General features: G+C 36.2%; 1 long non-coding RNA gene across 1 annotated transcript; it reads left to right on the top strand.

The window, feature by feature from the left end:
* Positions 1 to 15,365: 15,365 nt before the first annotated feature.
* On the top strand, positions 15,366 to 18,696 carry LOC111098044. The gene is made up of 2 exons (XR_005366394.1): positions 15,366 to 15,531; positions 16,593 to 18,696. It is a non-coding gene; the product is annotated as an uncharacterized LOC111098044 (long non-coding RNA).
* The last annotated feature ends 3,448 nt before the right edge of the window (positions 18,697 to 22,144 follow it).

The following is a 22,144-nucleotide window of genomic DNA, read 5'->3' as shown; positions in this document are numbered from 1 at the left end:
TAACAGATTCTCCAAGGGGAGAAGGCATTTTTGATAAACAAAGAAGGTCTAAGGCAGGGTCAGCAAACTCTTTGTGTCAAGGGCCAAGTACCAAATATTTTTGGCTTTGCAGTCCTGTAGCCAACTCTCAGATCTGCCATCACAGTGTAAAAGGAGCCACAGACAATATGTGAGAGAGTGAGCTTCCCTGTGTTTCAGTAAAATTGTACCCACAGAATAGATAGGGGCTGAAATTGGGCAGGCAGGCCATAGGTTGCTAACCCGTGGTGCAGAGTCCAAGGCAAGTGGGCCAACTGACCAATTCCATTTTTACTTTTGATTATAGTCTCTCAAGAGCTGAGAGGAGAATGTGAAGGCAGGAATGTTAGCAGGTGGTAAATTCAGTGATGTAGTAATAAAGGATTTGGAGTCTGAGAAGTGACTGAGTAGATTTTGGTCCTGCTACTTTCTCCTGTGTGACTCCAGGAAAGTTACCAAACTTCCCTGAGATGTACTTTCCTCATCCTTCAAAGGGCAATCATAATGTCTTGGGTAGGGGTAGTTAGCTTTCCATATGCCTCTGTCTCCCCCTCCTTCCTAGGCTTACAGCTAGACTACGTCACCCAGCCTCCCTTGAGGGAAGGAGTTTCCTTATGGTTAGACTTACCAACAGGATGTGCAGAATGTGTGCTCATTTTGGTCTAATCCTACTTCATCCACACTCTTCATTCTGCTGGCTGCAACCTGGACATGGTGGTGCAGCCTTCAGCACACTTAAAGAGCAATCCAATACAGGATTTGGGAACAAGAGGGAAGGAGCCTGGCCCCAAACAGCTGCTAAGAGCAGCGGTGCCCGATGAGCTGAAATGCTCACTGGACTGTTTTGTGAGAGAAAAATAAGTATTGTTCTTGAAGTTACTGTTTTATTACTTCAGAGAGTAAGCCTAAACTAAATAATATAATATGCTTGCATGATTATTATGAAGATATAAAATAATTCATATAAAGTGTTTGGCATTTACTGCGCATTTAATAAAGGTAGCTTTTATCTATTTTATGATTCAGATGGGCAATAATAAAATTGATTGAGACAAAGGTTCAGCCCTTTGGCATGACGTGATCTGATTGGTGGACAGGAGGGTGGCTGCCCTCCAGTGTACATTCCATCTTCTCTGTCACCAAGCAGGAGTGTGTTAGGGAAGCAGGGGATATGCTCGATGGGCAAAAGTGAGTGACAATATCAACCATTTAGTCTAGAGGTGAGGAAAGAGAGAGAGAGAGAGAAGTTTCCACCGGACTTACTACACAGATATGCATGTGTGTGCTTCTGTGTGTGTGTGTGTGCATGTGTGTGTGTGTGTGTAACTACTCTGGGGTTTTTGCATTTAGAAAGAGAGAAGCACTTGCCTATTCGCTGGTAAATATGTTTTATATATTTTTAAAATTATTTTTCATTTTTTTAGAGTTTATTTATTTATTTTAGAAAGAGAGAGACAGCATGAGTAGCAGTGGCAGAGAGGGAGAGAGAGAGAATCTCAAGTAGACTCCCTGCTGAGCATGGAGCCCGATACAGGGCTCAATCCTAGGACCCTGAGATTAGGACCTGAGCCGAAACCAAGAGTCAGACTCTTAATTGACTGTGCCACCCAGTCGCCTCTGCTTTATACCCTTTTACATCTACTTCTGAAAACATTTATTTCAAAAAAGAACTTGTGCGGAATGTGTTTTCTTTGGTGATGAAGGTGTAATTATGGTACATGGTAATCTTTATGAAAAATTTTACTTTGTAAATAATACATTAAAATTAAGAGTTAATAAAATAAAATAAAGAAGAAATGAGAATAAAAGCATTTATAACTTCACTACTCGGGATAAACCCAGAGTAATATGTTGATGTATATTATTACAGCCATAGATGTAAAATAATCATAGAATATATATAGTTTGGCTTCCTGAATTTAATGTAAGCATTTCCCGTATCATTACATATTCTTTTAAACATTTTCTCAATGACTATAAAATGAATATACCCTCATCATTGAGCATCCTCCTCAGTTCGTTTCTAGTTTATGTCATAGGACTAATACAATAATGTAATAACTAACCATCTTGTATTCTCTTTCTGTTGTGAGAATAATCTTTGCAAAATATAAAGCTGATTATGTCTCCTTCCAGCTTAGAATCCTTAAAAGGCCGCTAATTGCTTTGTGATAAAAGTTGGCATTGCTGCTATAACCTTCAGGACCCTTTGCAGTCTGGTCCTTGCTGACATTTTCAGCCATATTCTTTGTTCCCTTAGATCCTTCACTTCTCTTTTCCTTAGATCTTTCCCAGAAGTTTTTCTGTTCTTATTGCAGGTATATAGATATGCTATTATTTCTCAAAAAAACTTCTCTCTTACTTTCTATCTGGAAGGCTACCTGCCCCACACAAATGTACCTTTTTAACTACAGTTTATTAGGTTTTTAAACTTTCCATTAACTTATTCATTTCCCCACAGTTTTATTGAGATATATTTGACAAGTGATATGTACAAGTTTGAGATGTACAGTGTAATGATTCAATATACATATGTATTGTGAAACAATCAGCACAGTAAGTTCTGTTAATAGCCATCACTTCACTATTAGTTACAATATTTTTCTTTGTGATAAGAGCTTTTAAGATCTATTCTTTTAGCAACTTTTAAACATACAGTGCAGTATTGTTAACTATGATAATCATGTTGTACATTACATCTTCAGAACTTACGTATCTTATCAAAGAGTATGGTACTGACATAAGACAGATAAATAGTCCAATAGAACAGAATCAAGAGCCCAGAAACAAACCCATTTATATATGGTCAACTAATATTTGACAAGGAGCCAAAAATATTTAATGGGGAAGATCTCTTCAATAAAGGCTGGGGGGACAATTGGATATTTACATGCACAAGAAAGAAACTGGAGCCCTATCGTACACCACATTAACAAAAGTTAATGTGAAATGGATTAAAGACTTAATGATTGGACACCATCAAACTCCTAGAAGAAAACATAGGGAAAAATTCATTGATACTGGTATTGGCACTGATTTCTTGATTTTGACACCTAAAACACAAGCAACAAAATAAAAAGCAAATGAGACTGTGTCAAACCAAGAAACATTTGCACAGCAAAAGAAATGATCAACAAAATAAAAAGGCAACCTAAAAAATGGAAGAAAACACTTGAAAACCACATATCTAATAAAAAGTTACTCTCTAGAATATATAAGGGACTCGCACAACTCCATAGTAAAAAAATAATAATCAATTAAGAAGTAGCCAGATGACCTGGATAGACATTTTCCCACAGAAGATATTCAAATGGCCAACAGATATATGAAAAGGTGCACAAATCATTAGGGAAATGCAAATCAGAACCACAATGAGATATCACCTCACATCTGTCCGAATGGCTAGTAACAAAAAGATAAGAGAAAGTAAGTGTTGGCAAGGATATAGAGAAAAGGGAAGCCTTGTCCTCTGTTGGTGGGAATGTAAGTTGCTGCAGCCACTATGGAAAACAGTGTGGCGGCTCCTCAAACAATTAAAAATAGAACTACCGTATGATCCAGTAACTCTCCTCCTGGGTATATATCTAAAGGAAATGAAATCACTATCTCAAAAAGATATATGCACCCCCATGTTCATTGCAGCATTATTTACAATAGCCAAGGTATGGTAACAATATACGTGTCTTTTGATGGATGAATAAATAAGGAAGATGTGGTAGGGATATACAAAAGAATATTATACAACCATTAAAAATGAAGAAATCTTGCCATTTACTACAACATGGATGGAACTTGAGGGCATTGTACTGAAATAGGTCAAACAGAGAAAGACAAAATACTGTCTGATCTCACCTATATAGGGATTTTTAAAAAAAACAAACTCAGGGAAACAGAGATCATATTTATGGTTGCCAGAGGTAGGGGATGAGAGAATTGGGGGAATGTGATCAAAAGGTAAAAACTTCCCAATGTGGCTCATTCTTTACTACAGCCATCACTTCACATAGTTACAACTTTTTTTGTGATAAGAGCTTTTAAGATCTACTCTCTTAGAAACTTTTAAATATACAGCACAGTATTGTTAACTATGGTCATCATGTTGTACATTACATCTTTAGAATTTATGTATCTTACCAAACAGTATGGTACTGACATAAGACAGACACATAATCCAATAGAACAGAATCAAGAGCCCAGAAATAAACCCATTTATATATATGGTCAACTAATATTTGACTAGGGATCCAAAAATATTCTCTTCACACATCTCTTTCAGGAAGCCTTCCTTGACTCCCAAGTTACAAGTTTTTACTCAGCACTACATATCTTTCATTTCTAGCCTGGATCACAATTTTGATGGGACTATGTGATTATTAGAAGTCTCCCCCAACTAGACTGAAATACATTGAGGAAAGGAATCTGTATTTTTTTGGTCACCATTAAGCCTTTTACCAGCTCCTAGAATATTGAACAAATGTTAAACAGGGGAAGTTTGAATCTCTACCTAATAAGCACATTATCTATAAATAAATTCAAACTGGATTAAAGAGTTACATATATGATGAAAATTATAAAAACAACAAAAGAAACTTGGAGCAATTTCTAAAACATCATCTTCATTTGGGGAAGCCCTCTGAAAAATCATACTTTATTATTCAAAATTAAGACTTGCAGTATGATAATGACATCCACTATAATAAAGGCACAAAAAACATACTTACAATACGTATTTTCTAAGAGGCTAATTTCCTTAACATTGAGAAAGTTATAAATCAATAAAAATTCAACAGAAAATTAGAAATATGAATAAGTTCACAGAAAAAATTTAATAAACATAAGATACTCAACCTAACTTGAAAGAATTGAAAATTAAAATAACCATAAAAGATCAATTCTCACTGATTAGCAGATTAGTAATAATAAAATATATTGGTGATACCTATTTAGGAGAAAAATAATTTTCATACTTTGGCGGTAGAAATATAAATTGATATAAAGCTTCTGTGATGCTATTGCAAAATATAAAGATTTTAAATGCAAATATAATTTGGCCCAGTGACCTCACTTCTAGGAATGTATTTTGAAACTATGCTACATAAAATTGTTCTTTAAAATATATATTATTGGTTGCACCATACATAGAATGCAGTAGCAATGATCTCAAAACTGCCTAAATATTCATCAAAGGGAGATTAAATAAATAAATTGTGATATAAACATACAGTTGAAAACTGCAGTATCATTAAAATGAATGAGGCAAATCTTTGTATTAGTATGGAAAAACTATTTATCAGCAAGTGACAGAACATAATATATATGGGTATATGTATATATAATATATACATACTGTGAATCCATTTATATAAAGCAATAGATACATGTGGATATACAAATATTATGTATTCATATGGTATGTGGATACCATCTAATCTTGAGCATTTGCCATGACGACCCTTGGAGAATGAGAATGTGGGTCAATGGCAGGCAGGTGGGTGGGAGGTGATGTGTATGGTGGGGAGTGTTTCCTTTTTTTACTTCCTAGAATTCTGTACAGCCTTACTTTTCTTTCAAAGAGGTATTATTCCCACTATAAAAGCTTAAAATTATTTTTTGGTGATTGAATAAGTGAAGAGTGCTAGCTTCCTGTTAGAATTCACATTTAATTTCACATTTAGCTCCTTCTTCCCCAGTTTTTATGCTGTTTAAACTAGTTTTCAGTACATTTGAAAATATATTAGGATAATGTTTATACTCTTCCCTCATTCTTATTAATCTCTCAAAGTTTTGCTCTTCTAGCCTTTTAGAGGGCTTGCAAAAGTCACTATCAAGTTTCCCCAGAATTCTGTTGATACATTGATTCAAAGAGGAGTCAACTTTGGAAAGAACTATATCTAAAAGATTAATTAACCCCCCTTTCATGACTCAGTAACTTTTTAATGTAAGCCCGACACATTTCTTGATGCCCATGTATAAGAATTTGATATTAGTTTTTGATTTTGTAAATATTAATCTTCTTTTTTCCAGTGTATCTCTCTACCTTGCTTTTTATGAGAGAGGGGGAACACATTGCTTTTGTCATCGTTTATTTTGAATATAAACACTTTGTTGAACTTTTTAATTAGTTCTTAACAGTCTTCAGTTGACTCCATTGTATTTTCTATGCAGACAATATAAGCATCTACAAATAATAATTTTTTTTTCTTACGGATAACCCTGTCTCTTTGTTCTCCTGTCATCTAAAACAGTGGTTCTAAAAATTCTTCCTTGCAAATTCCACAGAGCCAATTGATTTTTTGTAGAATGTTTCTGTTGACTTTTGCAAAACTCGTGTATCTCTTGTCAACCAATGCTTACATCTGATTGATGAATGAACATTCTGATATGAATGTTGGTTGGCATTTTTTTACATATGTTAACATGAAAGATGAATGTTTAAAATGAGACATACTTTGAAATTTCACTTGGTTGTCAACAATATGAGAAACTTTCTTCCTGAATCAGATAAATTTAGTAATTCTGGAAGAATTTCTCTCAATTTTTTGTGCTTTTCACAGCATAAGGACTATTTTCATGATGTACCTTTAAATTTAATCTGCATTGTTAACATTTTCTCCATCATTTTTTTTAATTGAGTAAGTTTGACATATGACATTATGTAAATTTAGGTGTACAATGTATTACTTCAGTACATTTATATTTGATATGCATATAGTGTAATACGATTGCCATTATAACAATATTTATCACATTACATAATTACATTACCATACTGTTGTCTATATTATACTGTGTATTAGTCTTTATGGCTTATTTTCTAGTAATTGCTAGTTTGCTCCTTTAAATATCAATCTCTTCTCCCATTCCCCATCCTCCAATCCCTGGTAACTATAATTTTACTCTTTTTTTATGAGTTTGATTATCTAGATTTTACATATATGTGATCGCATACAATATTTTTCTTTTTTTTTTTTTTTTTCAATATTTTTCTTTCTCTGACTTACCTCACTTAGAGTGATGTGCTCATGGTCCATCCATGTTGTTGCAAATGACAGGATATCCTCCTTTCTCAGAGCTGAATGATATTCCACTGTGTATTATGTATCTTTTTTATTGACTGCCTGTTGATGGGCACTTAGGTTTTTTCCACGTTTTGGCCATTGTGAACAATGCTGCAATAAGCATGGGAATATCTTCAAAATCTTGTTATCATTTCCTTTGGATATATACCCAGAAGTGGAATTGTTGGATCATAGGATAGATCTATTTGTAATTTTTTGAGGAAACTCCAAACTGCTTTCCACAGTAGTTGTACCAGCTTGCATTCACACTAACAGTGTATAACGGTTGCCTTTTCAGGACATTCTCACCATCACCTGTCTCTTGTCTTCTTAATGATAGCCATTCAAACACATGTGAGTGAGAGCTCATTGTGGATTTGCATTTTTCTGGTAATAAGTGATGTTGAACATCTTTTCGTGTGCTCCTTGGTCATTTTGATGTCCTCTTGGGGGAAAAAATGTCTGTTTAATTCAGAATATTATTTTAAAATCGGATTATTTTTTGTTATTAAGTTTATGAGACCTTTATATATTTTGAATCCTATATGTGGTTTACAAAACAATTTCTCCCACTTGGTAGTTGTCTTTTTCATTTTGTTAACTGTTTCTTTTGCTGTGCAGAAGCTTTTGAGTATAATGTACTTTCATTTGTTGATTTTTGCTTTTGCCTTTTGTGCTTTTAGTGTCATGTTCAAAAAATTATTGCCAAGACCAATATTGAGAAGTTTCTTTCCTATGTTTTTTTTTAGGAGTTTTATGGTATCAGATCTTATATTTAAGTTTTTTATTCAAGTTAATTTTTATGAGAAGAGTGAGATTAGGAATACAACTTCCTTGTTCTGTGTGTGTTTCTCACATTTTCCCAGCACCATTTATTGAAGAGACTATTCTTTCCCCATTGGGTGTTCTTGGCTCTTCTCCATCACTGTTTAAAGTCTAGGTCAAGAGCCAGGATACTATGGCAAACAGGAAAATTTTATAAATATTTTCTTAGGCAATAGTAGGATGGGTCTTTGTTTGAGATGGGTATTTTTAATCATATTTTAAAAAATCACATTTCTAATTTGCTGGAAATTTTTTATTGTTGTTCTGTTAATTCGAAATTGATGCTGCGTTTTACCAATTGCCTATGGCTTTTCTTTTGAGATGATTTATCTTTTCTTTTTCTGATATATTTATGTGATATTTCTGTTAATACACTTCCTATTGTGAAACTGTCTTCATTGCTGATATTGTCTGTAATCATAATACTTTCTGAAATTTTATTGTCACACTCAATTTTATTTATTTAGGATTTTCCTTCCATAATCAAAGTTGAGATTGTTGTTATTTCTTTTGTCTTTATTTTATTTTCAAGATTATACTAGATTTTCAAAATTAATTTCAAAACTTACCATCTGTTTCTATGAGCTAAGGTAACGTTTATTCAGTATGGAAATTACCTGTTTCTTGGAAATGTGAAAAGTCTCATTGAAAGACACATCTGGTTTAGAGATATTTGAGAGGTAATTCTTTGTAATATTTTCATTTTATTCCAGAAGATTTTTCTGTTCACACTATATCTATTTGGACTTAATTTGAATAAATATCACACTCCCATGTAATTGACCATGTCATCATGATTTTCAAAATTTTAAACTCCTCTGAATCTGTTCTTATTTTTAGTCTTGTCTTCCTAATTTTATAAATTTAGCACCTTTCTGTATTCCCTGACTAGATTTGCTATTTTGTAAACTTTGTTTCCTTACTTTAAAAAGAAAATCTGATCTATTTTTTCCTATTTTCTAATTTGTTTCTACTTTTTTCTTTGTATTTCCTTTTTAAAATTTTTCTTGGGTTTAGTTTCTGGTACTTTTTTTTTTGTAAACCTCTTGGATGGAGAGCTTAATTTAATTTTGGTTATTTAGTTCTTTAAAAATTGAAGAACATAGATCTGAATTGACTCTTGAACATAGCTTGTCTGTTTTAATTTGTTTTGATAAAGAATAATATTTTTGTTCTTTTTTATTATATGAAATTTTAATTTCCTTTCTTTATTTTTTTTTAGATTTTTATTTATTTATTCATGAGAGACCCACACAGAGAGAGGCAGAGACACAGGCAGAGGGAGAAGCAGGCTCCATGCAGGGAGCCCGATGCGGGACTCGATCCTGGGATCTGGGATCATGACCTGAGCTGAAGGCAGATGCTCAACCACTGAGCCACCCAGGTGTCCCAATTTTCCTTTCTTCTAATAACATTGGAAATGTTTTATAAAGCCCTCATGGTTGGAATTGTGTGTGTGAGTAGAGTGGTATGGTGGGTGAGGAGGAATAACAGAGCTTTGGGTTGGTTAACACTTGGTGTTCGTATTATAGATTTGCTTAATTAGATTTAGAAAATGTGATTTTGATATTTACTCCTTTTTGATATTTATTGAGGCTTTCTTTGTGACCTAATAACTTTAATTTTCGAAACTGAACAATTTAAAATGTTAAGTTTGTAGTATGCTTTATTTACTATACTTAAATCTGATTAATTATATTATCTAAATCTCTCCAGCTACATTGTTTGTATTGACTTGATAGGTCAAAATATTTAAAATTTTTCAAAATTCTTCACAATTTATTGTGTTGATTCTTCCTTATATTTACATTTATAAAAGTTTTACATAATATTTTATTCCTTGTTTTTCTCTGATTATAAAGGTTTATTTGTGGTAGAGATAATACTGTTATGAACTATATCTTCAATAAATATATTACTTTTTGTCTTCCCTAAGGTTTTCTGCTTAACAAGTGTTTGGACAGTATACCTTTTTAACTTTGTGTTATTTTAATTTGAGTCTTATCTGTAGTATTGGAATGAAATAACAAATATGGAGAGTCTTTGGCTTTTAGTATGGGAATTTATATAATTTATATGTTTATTACATTTCTAAAGTGTTGAGAAAATTTACAAAAATCATTGGTTTATTCCCACATTTTAATCAAGTTATCATGCAATCCATGAAATAGAAAGTATTATATAAAAAGTATAGTCTTTTGAATCAGCCAATCAGAGAGTAACATCTTTGCCATTTGCTAATTTCAAGCCCTTGTGAATATTATTCTCTCAATCTCAGTTTTTTTTTTTTTTTTTTTTTTTTTGCTTTTTAAAGATTTTATTTATTTACTCAAGAGAGACAGAGAGAGAAAGGCAGAGACATAGGCAGAGGGAGAAGCAGGCTCCATGCAGGGAGCCCCATGCGAGACTCGATCCCAGGTCTCCAGGATCACGCCCTGGGCTGAAGCAGGCACTAAACCGCTGAGCCACCTGGGCTGCCCTCAATCTCAGTTTTCAGTATATGATATGGGGTCAGCTCATTTAGCTCATAATACTGTTATGGGAGAAAATGTACCAATAAAGTACCAATAATACAAGCTCTAAGAAGAGTATGTTACACTTAGTAGGTATTTCTCCCAGAGCAGGATATGTAGCTTAGTCATGTTCATAATTCTATTTCTTAGCATCATGCCTGATATGGTTAATAAACTCAATAATTGTTTGCTGAATGAATGCCAGAGTGGATAAACCTACTGGTCACAATACTTTTGACTCTAACAAACAAAGGAAGAGATTCAACCAAAAACACACTTCATAAATGTGCTATAACATTATGTTTACAGAAAAAAAAAAAAAAAAAAAACAATGACTCAGTTCTGATCTTCTGATCAGTTCTTTTTTTTCTCCTTAAAGATTTTATTTATTTATTCATGAGAGACACACAGAGAGAGAGGCAGAGACACAGGCAGAGGGAGAAGCAGACTCTATGCAGGAAGCTCAATGTGGGACTCAATCCCAGGACTCTGGGATCACACCCTGGGCTGAAGGCAGACGCTCAACTGCTGAGCCACCCAGGCGACCCCTGATCAATTCTTTTTGAGTATAGTTGATGATAATGTCTAGCTAGAGACTCTTCTAAGAAAAATTTAAATTGTGTACCATTTTTGGATGAACTTAAAACATTTTGCTTTTCATACACTCAGTGATGTGCCACAGCCAGCCTGGAATACCTTTCACTGATTTGATTTTCAAGAGTTTTGCTAGCCAGTTATTAAATACAGCCATTATTAAAAATTAAATTGTATAAACTTACAATTTAAAAAGTATACTGGGATGCCTGGGTGGCTCAATTGATTAAGCATCTGACTCTTGACTTCAGCTCAGATCATGATCTCAGGGACTCCAGATCTGAGACTTGCACTGAGCTCCCTGTTCAGAAGGGGATTGCCTGTCTCTCTCTCTCTGCCCCTCCCCTTGCTTGCACCCTCTTTCTCTTTCTCTAAAAATAATTAAATAAATATTTTTAAAAATAAATAAAAACAATAAAAAGTATGCCAAAAGCAAAGTAATAAATACTTCAAAGTTATCACTTCCTAATTGTTTTACTACATTTTATTATTATTTATGCTCTTGAGGTTATTCACATCTGTTGCATCTGTAAAGTGGAAACATTATGCTATACATAGTTGCTATTACATGTGGAATGGCACAGAATGATTGAGGAAATCTTTCTCCAGTATTCAGAATTTTATTGTTCAAATCAGCAAGGGAATATATCATGGCCAATCATGGAAAATTTTAACATGCATCTTCATCATTTCACTTTTGTCTTATTTGTTAATATAATCCTAAGTGAAAATATCAGCCAGCCATTTATGTTGGCCCTCTACTCATTTATCAGTTGCAGCAGATCAGCTATAGATTGTAGAGTTAGGCAAAATTCAATTAATACCCTTCTTGAGAATCAATTGGTTCTACGGAAATTGCAATAAAGAGTGTAGTGTATTTTATTGTTATGTGTAAATTGTGTGTTACACAGACTTTATACCTATAAAATTTGTAATAAACTTATGTATGCATATATTTTTTTCTGGAGATCCAGTTATTAAACATTTGCCAGTACAGTACTGTATACATAGGTCAAGCGAGAGGGATGGAGAGCATCTTGCAAGACTTATTTGTGTGTGCCTTTATTTCCAAATATCCTGAAGCTCTTAATTTTTATTTTACTTTGCCCTAAAGTTCCTTTTTGCTGTAACATCTATTGTCATTTTTATTTTCAAGCAATTGAGTAAATGTAATCATGAACCCCTCAAAGTTTCTGTCTTTTGAAATTTTTAAAAAATTTATTTACTTTTTTTAAATTGACATATAGGTTGGCACACGGTATTTTAGTTCAGGTGTACAACATAGTGATTCCACATTTATGAACAGTACAAAATGATCATCACCACAACGTCTAGTTACTGCTACCACATGAACTCCTAAAAGTTTGAAAAGTTGAAAAATGTGGTAAAGAAAAAAATTACTGTAATGCACTTCATTATATTTTGTATACAGCTTCTAAATTTGTATTGCTTGTACAAACTTGCTTTTATCCTTCAAGAATATATTCTTCTATCTGTGAAATTGAATGACTTGAGTGGGTATGAAATTTATCATACCTTTTTTCACTGAAATTAGTAAATTTTTTTTTTCAATTAATATCTTTCCATCTAGAGACAGGATTTTCATAAGAGGATTAAAGGAGATAGTGAGATAAAGGTATGTATTACAACAGCAGACTCACTCTTTGTCCTCCTGAGACGGTGTTAATATACAGGGCTGAGCTTTGACCACTCTATTTCTCTGGTTAAAGAGTATGTGTTAAGCTGCCTAGGTTAGTGGAGTGCCTATGGGCTGTGCCTGAGCAAGGTCTTGATGAATTCACAGGACTAGGATCTGCAAACATAAAATGTTACCGCCTTATAGACAGGTTGAACATTCTGTCCTTGTATGGGAACATCTCTTCCCAGCTCCTGGAGAATTCCAGGAGATTCATCTCTCACCCCCTAGACGAATATTCAATGAGAATCTAATTGAACACAGCATTATGCTAGGTGTCACTGGGGAACGTTATTGACTAAAATATGTCTTTTGCTCTCAAGGAGGTTAACTAGCTCCATTCAGGTCTCAAGATAATCTTATCTGATTCAATAGTAAAGAAAGGCAGATTAGACAAGAAATCGAAGTAATGTTATAAATTCATTCCATAAAACAGTATTTGCTATTTCAGTTGATTGAAAGGCTAGTTGGAATTTGTTTTATGGGGAGGTTTCAATAGATTTATTAGGCTAAGTACCAGAAGACTAGAAGATGTAAGGTGTATCCCTTGACCTCAAAGAGCTTCACAAGATGTAGAAGAAACAGGTGAATAGTTAATACCAATATCATATTCCTGATTTCTTGCAGTCAAAGACAATATGTTAGTTTTGATTTTTTAGGGTAAAATTCATATAAATTAACTATTTAAATCATTCTAAGGTGCACAATTCAGTGGCATTTAGTATATTCACAATATTGTACAACTGTCACCACTCTAGTTCCAGAACTTTTTACCCCAAAAGCAAACCGTATCTCAATCGGCAGTAACTCCCTATTCCTCCTCCACTCAGTCCCTGGAAACCACTAGTCTACTTTTTATCTCTATGGATTTAATGCTGGTGGGATTTTCATTCTACACAAAGAATTGTTCCAGGAGTAGAAGACAAGAGTTCCAATCCTGAGGACACTTTTTACTAGCTGGGAGGAATTGAAAAAGACAGTTTGCCGTTTTAAAGTTCTTTATCTATGGAATATACATAATAATACCTGATTTCTCTGAAGGCATGGGCAAGACAAGATGATCCATAAAGTTTGCTTTAAGCTCTAAGCTTTATGATTATGTAATTTCATGGTATTTGTGAGAACCATGGATCAATGATTTGCAACACACTAAAGCTTTATTTGTTTGTAACCTTAGTAATTAAACTATGGCAGGCCATCACAGGCCTGCATTTACACAAATATACTGTAGTGCTTGCATATACTGCAAAGTATAGAGAAAAAAAACAAACCTCCAAAGTGACCAGAAATTTTTCTGGAAGTACTATTTCTTTGTGTGGTTAAGATTTATGTTCATCATACCATGACATGAGGAGAGCAAATAATTTGTCAGTTTTCTCCATACATTTTTCACTCCATTAGAATAATAACCTGTAGGGATTCTGTACTGCTGATCTGTGGTTTGATCTATTCCTCTGTTACTGAAGGATAACTCCTGTTCATATGACCAAGGAGAAATAAGTGGAAACATAAACAATTCGCTCTGTGTCAAAGTAAGAGTCACAGAATTTCAAATACGTATGAGAATATCCGAACAAGGAAGGGAATATCAACACAGCAGAAAATCCACTTTTTTCTTTTCTATCTTTTTGGTTTGGTTTGAGGCAGGATGCTGATTTCCTGGCCAATTTGAATGCAGTTGTGACACACACTGTACCAGCTGTTCCTCCATAAGTGCTTGATTATCCATTTATTATCTGTTTGCTAACTTTCACAATAGTGTGGCTCCCCAAAAAATGGCAGAAGAGAACCCTCATGGATTGATGGTCTCTCCCAAAGGCACGTTCAGATTAGGTTTTGGGCTGGAGAATGACCTACACCTGACCTCAAATTATAAAAGTTTTAAAGATTTCTTAAATGTGCTAAACATGAACCAAATGGGGAGGACCTGATCAGGAAGCCTTCTGGTGACTGTTTCAAAGAAAAATAGTTGTCTATAAACGGCGGGGGAAATGGCTGGGTCCCATGGACTCCAACTCTCCTGTAGCCAGCCCCCTTTCTGTTCCTTACCCCCTGCCCCCACTCCTCTCTGTCCCCATATTGTCAGAGTCTCATTTATGCCACAGTGGAACCAAACAGCCCACCTTGGGCCTAAATGAGAGGCTCCCACCACTTACCAACATCCCTCATGATGAAGTCATAGAATCTTAGACATTTTAGCTTGTATCTTCTCAGATGCTTGTGACTCTCTGTGGTTTCAAATTATGAGGAGCTTTCCATGAAAATAAACCCAGCATGAAGCCCTTGGGTTATTAGTTCTGCCTGGATTGAGTATTGCAACGAACATAACTCTCCTTCTTTGAAAGGAAAATTCATGAAAGAAAGTTGTTGTAAGATTCTTTAAAGGTATTCATTAAAGACATGTAAAAAGTCAAAGAGAGCCTCAATTGCAACTAAGCCGAGTAATTTAAGAAAATGTGTCCCTAGCATAAAGCTGCACATATGGATTGTCCTGATTCGCTAACAGCTGTGTAGGATTTGCTGTTTCTTCCATGTTTTATGTGATGATAGTGGATGCCGGCTCTAAGCTTCCAACACTGATTGCTATTCAGGGACTGAGATTCTGGATCTGCTCCAATCATGTGGAATCTATTTTGGACCTGTCATGTCACACTTGAACTCTAAAATATGCCTATCGGTGAAAGGTTCTGTTTATCTTTCTCTTTACTCAGACTCACACAGAAAATGGAGTTCAGTCCTCACACCAGCAGGACTTTTGTTTCACTCTGAAACCCTCTCCGAATCCCAGGCAGCAGGAACAGCAACAACAGTTTTCCAAACTTCCCCGGTATGGTGGCTGCTTCTCTCTCCGCGCTCAGCCTTCTGCTCACCACTTGCACCGCTCCTGCGTCTTGCTCACTCCCTTCTTTGCACATCTCCCATATGGGCAATTAGGACTGCGATTTACACTGGTTTTCTTCTGCTTCGTGCACAGCAAGCAGCTCGGTCCTTTCATAGGACACACAGCTGTGGCTGCCTTTCCGGGGGGAGGGGATCCACCCCCTGCGAGGGATGCCAGGGGCAGCACCGTGGGTGACACAAGAAGCGTGCATGGCGCATGGACGGAGGATGAAGAGGCCAAGAGCGGGAGCGCACGCTTGGACTCACTGAGGCCAAAGAAGTGAGCGCATCTGGTAGGAGCAAACCCAGGGTCAAGACAGGGCTGTGCCACCAAGCCCTTTTGGGCAGAGGGCAGAGCTCTGCATCTCACCGCCAGGGATGGAGACTCAAGGGCTGCTCTCCACACCTTGGTCAAGTGCCGGACAATGGTGTGGTTCCCTTTCTGACTTTTCATCCTAACAAGCCCGAGAGGAGGGTCCTGCAATTACAGTTTCTAGTCAGCTTATTTTGACCTCAGAAGCATAAGACTTTTGATAAGGTTTTTTGATAGTCTCCTCCTCTGAGTTCATTTTTTCCCCCTGAGTAGTGAGCCAAGAATGTAGTTCAGACTTTCTGGCTGCTCCATTTCCAGATTTGAGTCTGATACAGTCATCCAGCTTAGACGGCCTAGAATCTTTTTTTCTTGGCGAGGGAAGGGGGGAAGAGAAGGAGGAAATGTTCTTAAGACTCTCTAAAATGAGTAACTAATTTTAGGAGGAAGGCATTGCTTTGCTCTGGAAGGCCTCTGAATCCTCCAACTCTGATGCCTTTGAAAGGAGACCCCATATGCGATGTGGCATGATTGACAAGAAATTTGTTTGAAATGACGGAGAGGCCCTCATTAGGCTGGGACTCCTCGCCATCTGGGTTTGAGTTTTGATAATGGGGTCAGGCTCTCTTTTGGTCTGTGCGTTGAATAGCTGAGCATAATTTGTTAGTGATTGTGGCTAAAACGCAAACATTTTTTAGTCACATTCACAGGAATCTGAGACTAACCGCAGTCTTGGGGCACAACAGTGAGAAAATGCTTTCCAGCTTCACTACCGTACTCAGCGACCCAGTTGAGAAGGGTTCTCACAAAGCTGCCAGTCTCACTCCGGCCTGGACCTGTGCCATTGGAAACAGAAGTGCAACTTTATCACTTGACTTCAAGAAGAGGTTTCCCAGCGGCATATGGAGACAATATACAAGACAGACCCAGTGGAGGAAGCTCCCCTTTCATGGTGGGGAGGTGGGGAGTGTGTACCCTCCCCCACTCTCCACCCCCTCCCCCACCCCCTCAGCCCAGACTTGAGTGGGGGATAGGTGAGGAAGAGTGCTGAGAGGTAAAAGAGGAACCAGGCCAGTATTTTTCCCTTATAAAAAACTTTGAGTGATTTGTGCCTGAATTCTAGTACAATTGATGTAAACTCGAAGCTCAAAGCTCCGTCCGTGCCCATGAGAAAGAGATTTAATCCAAGTAACTACTCCACAAATCAGCACCAACGAAACCGTTACCATGACAGTGGTCACTATTGGAGCATTCCCCCAAGGGCTTACTTTCCCTTGTCCACAGAAGAACACCAAACTACTTTTTGTTGTGGTTTAAGTATACCAACAGCCTCTTCAAAATGAGAGGTGTACTTTCAACTTCTTTTGTCAATTTTAGTTCTGTAGTTGAGGAAGGAATAGCAGCCTTGGGCAGGCATTTTGGAAGCACAATCCTAAGCTCGCTGGAGAATCTGGAAACCCCAGCCCCAGAAGCTTAAGTTTAAAGCCTATTAAAATATTTATTTTTTTATTCATAATAATTATTTTCTAAAAGAAAGCTACAAGAACTAATACACTCTGTGTGAGAATGCGTCATACTCCTGGGTAGGCTCCTACATTTATAAAACTCAGAAACTTCAACAGAGTGCTTATTTTCTCTAGAAACTATGAAGAGATGGACACAACCTTTCAGAGACTAGGCTATAACTCATTGGTAGCTATAGATATGGATTCATTCTTGATTTTATAGTTGTAAACCTGTAAACAATTGTATGATAAAAAAACAAAAACTTAGAAGTGACGTGATCACCAATACTTTTTGTCTTCAAGTAAAAGGAAGTTTGAGAAACACTGGTCAAGAGTATAAATAGACAGCACCCAGATGGCTCAGTGTCTGCCTTCAGCTCAGGTCATGATACCAAAGTCCTGGGATCGAGTCCTGCATTGGACTCCCTCCTCATCGGAGAATTTGCTTCTCCCTCTGCCTCTGCCCCTCTCCCAGCTCATGCTCTCTTCTCTCTCACTCTCTGAAATAAATAAATTAATTTAAAAAGTTTCTTTAAAAGGAGTATAAGTAGAAAAAATAAATAAATAAATAAATAAATAAAAGGAGTATAAGTAGAGAGAGGATGTGGGAGAGAGAGATATACTACCTTGGCTGAGTTGACCATTTTTATGAGCATCAGAACTGTAATTCTAAACACTTCAAAAATTAATCTAGTTTATTGTAAAAAAACAATCGAGGATGTTTTTAATGACTTGTCTACAAGGACGTTCAGTATAACACTATGTGAAAATTGTGAAATGTTTTAAAAGCCCCACATTAGTGAGCCATTAATTTTGATATATACATGCGATATACACATCAAGAAATAATCAATAGATGTACTATATATACACCTATAGAACATGAAAAATGTGCTTTATACATTGGCACAAGCAAAAACAGGCTATAAAATAGTACATATCTGGGTTTGGGCCTGGGGTATTTTCTATTGTTTTTGATAATCTTTGATGGTCCATTTTCTCTTTTGATGTTCTTTAGATAATATACATTGCATAATAACTCCATAATGATCATGTGTTGCTTTTGTGGTAGGATAAAAACAATTATACTTCAATTGATTTTTTTATTCTATTTTTGGGGTGCCTGGGCAGTTCAGTCAGTTAAGTGTCTGCTTTCAGCTCAGGTCCTGATCCCGGGGTCCTAGGTTGGAGCTTCTGCTCAGCAGGGAGTCTACTTCTCCCTCTGCCCCGCCCCCCTGCTCATATTCATGTGCCCTCTGTATCACGTAAATAAATAAAATATTTTTTAAAAAATAAATAAACTATTTTTATTGAGATATAATTAACATGTGACATCAGTTTCAGGTGCACCATGTAATGATTTGATATTTGTGTATATTGTGAAATGACCACCACAATAAATCTAGTTAACCCTATTACCATACATAGTTACACTATTTTTCCTTGTGATGAAAACTTAAAGATCTACTCTCTTAGCATGCACTGATTTTAAATTAAAAAATTATTCAACACTTTATATAGATATATTTATGAATTATTTTTTGTCTTCTTCCTAAATGGTTTGAGCAGGCTAAAAATATCTGCAATCCTGTAACTTTTTTAAAAGATAAAGATGAAGTTATTAGGATAAAAGAATACTAAAAGGGAATCATAGTATAAAAACGTATGCCACTAAGTCCTGAAATTACAAAGGTGGGCATAGATCTTTCTCTGAGATTCTGGAAGACTTTATAAAAACATCAAAGACACATTTCATTGTGAATTGGAAGCGTGCCATTAATCAGGAAAAACATTTTGTTCCAGGCATTGAAGCCTGAAAGAGTTTTGTTTTTTGAATTATTTAAGAATAGGTACAGAATGGAGCAGACAGCAGGCTCATAACATCTTTCTGGTAAATTCTAGGGTGATATTCAGAAATCCGGTCTATGGACAAGGTCATCTGTTGAACAACTCCATGCTGTATGTCAAGGTGCCCCCCCTGGAAATTGTACCCTGCTGCCACATTTGGTGATCAGATTGAGGTCATAGAATTAAATTTAGGAAAAATAAGTCTAGGGGGGGCCCAACATATTCAACTTTGCTGTGCTCTAGATTAGCCGAGTGATAATACGATGGATCATGTGTCTGTTAGGAAATTCTTTCTCAACATTATTTCCCAACACTGAACTTTTGGCACATGTTGGGCAGTTGGAGGACTGAGCATATCTGTTTATGCTTCACCAATAAGCCTGATGGGTGCTGGGCTTAAGGAGGAATTTCTGGGCTTGGTGAGTCTCCCTGCATGTCGTAGATCTAAAGACTTACTATTCTGTTGATTCTGGATTCAGTGCCTTTAAATGTGATTCATTTTATGCAAAATGAGGAGATAACATCTTGTTTCAGGAAAACTTGAATCTGGCAGACTTCCCTGTATCAACCGCACATTTAAAAATTCTGAAGAGAAGTTAAAATGTAGAGTATGAAATCTTTATACCACCAACTTGCTTTCTAACTGGCCAAATCATTTATGTTCTATGTCTCAGTTACTACATCTGCAAAATGGGGATGATGACGCCTACTTTAGGGGGTTGATGAGTGAGAGAAATATGATGATACATCTAAAGCGCATGCAAAGGGGGTGCCTGGACTCAGTCGGTTAAGCATCTGCCTTTGGTCATGATCTCAGGATCCTGGCATCAAGCCCCACATTGGACTCCCTGCTCAGCAGGGAGTCTGCTTCTCCCTCTGCCTCTATCCCCTTGCTCGTTCTCTCTCTCTGTTAAATAGATAAATAAAATCTATTTTTTTAAAAAAAAGCACATGCAAAGTGCCTAGCAAATTGAGAGCCTTTATTAAACGGTGGCTTTTGTTTTTAAGTAAGACAAAGTGATATGTGGGAAAATGAACAAGAGAAAAGAAGAAAAGAAATGAGTTATGGGGAAAATGATAGAGAGGAAGTAAACTGTGGCTCTCAGTGACCCTGTGGAAGGAGGGTCACCAAACAAAGTGGGTGATTCTATGCCCATTGTCACTTGCCTCCCTGGCCATGTCTTCTTACTGGTTTATTACTTTGATGGTTACTGATATGTGTGTTGTGGAGAATCATTATCCTCACAGGAGTCTTAAAGGTCATGAGCAAACAGACTGGACAGATGACCGTGAGTGCCTGAGCTCAACTATCAGCTCAGAAATGCTGATTTTGCACATTGTCAGTGCTCCATTTTCTCTGTTGCTTTATGCTTTTTTTTTTTTTTTTTCTTTTCTGGACATTCCTGGTTGCAGGATAAATCACATCTATTATGTTACAAATAAGACCCTTCTCCGGCAAGCTAATTGTATCTCTATGCAGCCATCCTGTTGTAAAATGTGTCTTTAAAGACAAATTATCAAAGCCCTAAAAATCATTTTTAGAACAAGAAGCTGTTTAGGCCAATTTGGGTTTCAGATTAGGCTGAACTTTCCCACCCTCTGAGGATGGTGTGATTTCCCGTCATTCCTTGGGGGTCTCATCTGAAATAGAATTGGAGGGAAAGGCAAAATGATTGACAAGGGCAGGTAATGTGAGTTCAGGTGTCCTGCTGAGGGGGCTCACTTAGGATTCCAAATTGAAGTCAGCCACAGCCCCATGCTGGCTCGTGCTGCCCCATGCAGACACTGAGTCGGTTCTGTGCTAAGTACTTACAATGTACAGATTAGCAAAGACAAAGGTTGAGAGGCTCACTGCGTCCTCTGTCTTTCAGAAATAAGCAGGCATAGTTGCAATAGTGAGAAAATTGACTGGGAGCTGCCATGAAGTTTTAAAAGTGTTTCCTAAGCTTTGTATATATTTCCATGTGCTTATTATCAGATTTCTGCCATTTCATCATCTGAGCCCATTCAAAAAATATTTATAATCCCTTTTCTGTTTTTTAAAGTCTTAATTAATAGGCTCTGGACATAAAAAAAAAAAAAAAGAAAGAAACAGATCTTCATTTACTTTTCATGAGATCAAATCTTCACTCTGAATCACCATAGTAAATATTGCTACACTAAGTTCACATAACTAAGGTTTCTAAGATATTAAGTAACTCACCAAAGCCAAGACAGATAATGACTGATAAAGCTGTAATTTGACTAAAGTTTCATCCACAGATGAGTAAGATTGGAAGCTCTGCCTTCAGAGAGCCCAAACTTCTAGGAGAGTAATGTATTAATAGATGATTGCAATCCAAGACAGACCAAGATTAATGCTGTAATGAGTGCTTAGTTCAGAGCTTTGCACACAGTAAGCATTCTATAAATGTTTATGGTATTAACAAATAGAGAATATGCATGAAAAGTGTGGCCAGTGAATATAAAATCACCCTTGACTATGAACTCTGAAAGAGTGCTCATGTACCAACAGATGTATATTCAACTAAGGAAAAAAGGCAATCTATGAAGGCATGACATGGAATTTAAATACTTTAATCTGCTATCTTCAGAAGAACTTTCTCAGTAACAATTTAGAGAGATTAACTGTCAGTGTTTCTGCTTGCCATCGTGATCTCATAGACCTCTTCCATGAAGGGAATTGTGTTATAGAGGACAAAATCATCATGGAAAGCATGGATCTCTCATCTCAAGTACATTCTGATGTATTTGACATCTAGCCAAGCCAGATCTGGGGTTTAGCTTCTCCTAATGAATGGAATTCAGTGGTACTCTTTCCCTCCCCATCTGACTTCTCCAAGCAGGTGCTCGAGAGAAAGAAGACTCACTCAGAAACCTGGCCAAAGGGCTGGAGG

This window comes from Canis lupus, chromosome 11, assembly GCF_011100685.1.
Source record: "Canis lupus familiaris isolate Mischka breed German Shepherd chromosome 11, alternate assembly UU_Cfam_GSD_1.0, whole genome shotgun sequence".
In the NCBI taxonomy this organism is placed as follows: Eukaryota; Metazoa; Chordata; class Mammalia; order Carnivora; family Canidae; genus Canis; species Canis lupus.
The sequence above is the reverse complement of the archived record's forward strand: the minus strand, read 5'-3'. Positions and strand labels throughout refer to the sequence as shown.